Source organism: Bombus impatiens, unplaced genomic scaffold, assembly GCF_000188095.3.
Source record: "Bombus impatiens unplaced genomic scaffold, BIMP_2.2 scf_0962, whole genome shotgun sequence".
Classification (NCBI taxonomy): Eukaryota; Metazoa; Arthropoda; class Insecta; order Hymenoptera; family Apidae; genus Bombus; species Bombus impatiens.
In genome coordinates, this window is record NT_177381.1 from 7,997 (window position 1) to 12,407 (window position 4,411).

The window sequence follows — 4,411 nt, forward strand, 5'->3', positions numbered from 1 at the left end:
AAGATACAAGAGCAAGATTCCACGAATTTTGTGAATGTCTCAACCATAATAGGAAAAGAGATAGCGAGTGTATCTCACTCAAAAACTTCTATAAAACCATCAGAAGGAAACTTTATCGAACTCAAAGCCAAGTCATTAAATTGCAAGGAAGTTCAGACTACACAAAATAAAAATATAGCTATCCCTAAATCCAAAACAGAATCTATAAGCAAAAAGGTTTGTAATAAAAATTCAAAGAATAATTCTAAATCTACCGAAAATATTCCTAAATCCATTATTAATTCCCATACAAATAAATAATAATTTAATTATAATAAGCTGTGAAACTACTCATTCTGAAAAGGTAGAGAAAAATCAATGTGTTGTGAATAAAGTAAATAAAGAAGAAAAAAGGGTAACTAAGGAAAAGGATTCTAAACATTTTCAAGCTGAAGAAACGCAAGTTCAACGGGCTCAAAGAAATCAAAAGGAAGAAAAGATGGAATCACCAGTCGAAGATATATATAAAAACTTGAATAAATACACTAGCCATTGGATCATAATTGGATTAAAAATACTTCATTGGTTACTACATCTAATATTTGACGTAGATAACATGAGTGCTGATCTTATGATTCCTCCTGGAAAATATAGATAGTATCACACTATACTATATGCAAAATATTTTTGGGTTAATATAGCTATGGCATTTTCAAAAATTCGTATTTTGAATGCTATTGGCAAGCAATTGGATAATTGGCTTGGTGATAGTAAACTTGCGCCTTGGTGCAAAATAAAAACTAAAATGGAGAAAAGGAAGAAAATAATAATTGGATACATGGTAATCTTAAAGCCAATATTGCAAAGTTTAGTAGCTTGCAAGGAAAACGAATATGTACTAACAATTCAAGATTTACACGAAGGAACGAAATTCTCCCTGCACGAATTAAACCTTGAGCGCTTGGCGAGAGAACCCACTGGTGAAGTAATAATCGAAAAGGACATGGAACCAACGTACACAGAATATTTCAGAGAACTGTTTGATAAAATCGACACTGTGCAGCAAATGGCAAGAGAAAATTCGATGATATCCAAGTTAAAGTCAAAAGAGTACTACGACAGACGAATCAACCCGCAAAATTTCAAAGTAGGAGATCTAGTATATTCAATAAAGGAACCTAGCAAAGAAAAATTTTCTAATCAATATATAGGACCGCATAAAGTGTTAGAAATTTTAAAGAATCAAAACGTCAAGATCGAAGTGAAAGAGATTCCACGAACAGTGCACTTGAGCAAGTTGAAACTAACGCATAACCGAAATAAACAATAAACGAACCGATTTCAGAAGGCAACATAGTGCAATAGTGTGTAGTTTAGTGCTGCTTGTCGAATACTGCAGATAGTGGTAACCTAAAAGGAAAAAGGAAAATTACTATGCGTGCTCTAACTATTACTTAAATATAAAATGTGTCATTCAATAAAATAATTACAAAACAGTGGAAGCGAAAAATACCTCGTGAACAATTACTTATCATAGAAGGAAGTGTATGTGCGAAGACAGGTTACGTATCCATATCCGTAGAATATATAATGTATGACAGCCAGCTGAAACAAATGTAGGAATTAACTCCAATCGTTCCGATACAAAACATAATATTACTAAATGTTTTGCCTAAACCAAAGGAAGTGTGACAGTGCTTATCGAATCATGCAGATAGTAGAAACGTAAAAGAAAAAGGAAAATTACTATGTGTGTGTTCTAACGATTATTTAAATACACAACACGTTAATTCAATAAAATAATTAAAAGCAGTGAAAGTTAAAAGCACCTAGTGCACAATTAATCATCGTAGAAGGAAGCGTACATGCAGGAATTTCGCAGAAACAAGTTGTGGACCCACTCTGTAGAACATAGTATAAGACTGTCAGCAGAAACGAATGAATAAACTAACCTCAATTGCCTTAATATATATGGAAGAAAATAATACTATTAAAGATTTACAATTATATTTCAATTAAACTAAATGAAGCATGATAACAATCAATAATTGATGCTCGACAACAGACTTACAGGGTCAATGGAAAATAAAACTGAAAAACCAAGAAAATTAGTGACATTATAACGAAATTTCTCAACATTGACGCAGCAGTCTTTAATAAGAAGAAGTAAATTCAATCAATGAGTGTAGAAAGAGGTTAAGAAATAACTAAGATAGGTTAAGTGAATGTCAAAAATAAGTCATTACTCACATCGAAGACATTTACACAAGAGTCAACGCAGTTATGAGAAATCAACTACCAAATTGAAGTAAATGTATATGAAGAATCGAAGCAGATGTTACTGGAATGTTCAAGACGACATGAAAAAACTGGAAAATCAAGAAAAGTAGCAACATTATAACAAAATAACTCAACATTGACACAACAATCTTCAATAAGAAGAATTATTTTATACTGATTTTATAATCAGTTAATAAGTGTAGAAAGAGGTTATAAAATAATTAAGATAGGTTAACCGAATGTCAATAATAAATATGATTATAATAAGAAGGTATTATACTATATTAACTTATGTAATATTGTTAAATTATTGTATTTGACATATGAAATAAATTCTATAATACAAACAGCGATCGTTAATACAATATAATACAATACGTATTGATTTAAATAAAATAAATAACATTTTTAATACCTACAAATGTAGAATAAATAAAAGTACTCGTAATAAGTGTCGAGAGCATAACGAGGAACCGGGTGATGCCAAGTGCATGCTGTGCAGGTGTCTTGTATGAGGGACGCAGTATGTAGACGTGGAGAGTAAAGATGAAGTAGCTACAAACAGTAATAATGTAGTGAACAAGTTCTAACCTACAAGATATGGATTAGCTTCGATTTATATTACACAATTATGACGTAATAAACAATTAATAAGAAGAAATAAAATAGCTGACAAGTATAGAAAGAGGTTAGGAAGTAATTAAGATAGGTTAATTTGAAGTTAATAATAAATATAACCAGAATAGAAGGATGTATATTGTACTAACCTACGTAATATTGTTATATTATTATATCTGACATATAGAAACAGACTTTGTAATGCACAATAGCGGTCTCTCACACAATGCATTAAGCACATATAAAATTAAATGAATTAAACGATACTTTTATACTCACAAATATAGAATGAACAAAAGCACCCATAGTAAGTATTTAGAATATAAGGAACAACCAGACGATGCCAAATACTCACTATGTAAATGTTTTAAGCAAGCGATGCAGCATCGAAGGAATAGAACCTAAAGAATTACAAACAATAATAATTCAATAAACAAATTCTAATCAACAATATATGGATTAACTTAAAGATTATACTACACATGAAATAACAACAAATAACAAGTACGAAGCAACGACAAATTAATAGGAAAGAAATAAAAACAGAAATAGGTTAGAAATTAATCGAGATAGATTAACTGAATATTAACGACTAAACATAATTAAATTAGAAATTATTATATTGTGTTGAGCTGTTATAATATTATTATACTAACTTGGTATAAAGAAATAAAATTATACTACACAAAAGTGGTAACAAGGTGGTAACACATTATGCACATATTAAAACTAAATCAATCAAGCAAACGCTCTATAAAAATAAACCACCGAAAACAAAGCAGTCAAAGAATGCTATTAATAAATTATAAATTTCAACAGCAATACAATCCACATGCAATTACGATAAAATAAATATTACAACAAACACAAAACAATGTTGAATGAAGTAATTGTCATGGGACAGTATGTCATATACTAGGGACATTCACAAGCGGCCATTTTGGAAAATCAACATGTGCATATAGTGACTTTTATGCGTTACAAAATAAATTATATTTCCGATGAAGAAATAAATATTTAATAGATGATAATACAACTGGGAAACCGTAACGAAGAAAGAATAAATAATAATTAATACAATATAACACATTATTATAAATATTATAAATATTATATATTATATGTCGGAGATGAAAGGACATCGGAACCTTTGGAACTTCGGGAAAATCCCTTAACACCGTAATCTAGATTCTATCATAGGCGTAATTAAACAATTGTCGTCTTTTGATCCGATTGTATTTGTTTGAGATTTATGATAATGAGCTTGGGCTCGAGGCGACAGCCAGTCGCCGAACGTAGCCGCGGTCACGGGATGAACGCTTTGTCTAACAAAGATATAGAGTAATTCTATAGCTCTCCTTAAAAGAAATATTTGTGGCGGCACGCGACAGTAAATATTTTAACGGTTTCTGTCCCGTGGCTCGCCACACGCAGACCCTATACTTCGAGTAAGATGATTGCCAGATGTCGATGCGTCTCCGCAGTACACGTTCGGCTAGCCCGAGGGCCCGTTATAAATCTTAAGGTTTAGTCA

At 31.2% G+C, this 4,411-nt stretch overlaps 1 long non-coding RNA gene across 1 annotated transcript; it reads right to left on the reverse strand.

The window, feature by feature from the left end:
• Positions 1 to 1,593: 1,593 nt before the first annotated feature.
• Positions 1,594 to 3,876, reverse strand: LOC117152280. The gene is made up of 4 exons (XR_004462611.1): positions 3,534 to 3,876; positions 3,233 to 3,278; positions 2,675 to 2,814; positions 1,594 to 2,348 (listed from the first exon to the last, which is right to left on the reverse strand). It is a non-coding gene; the product is annotated as an uncharacterized LOC117152280 (long non-coding RNA).
• Positions 3,877 to 4,411: the final 535 nt, after the last annotated feature.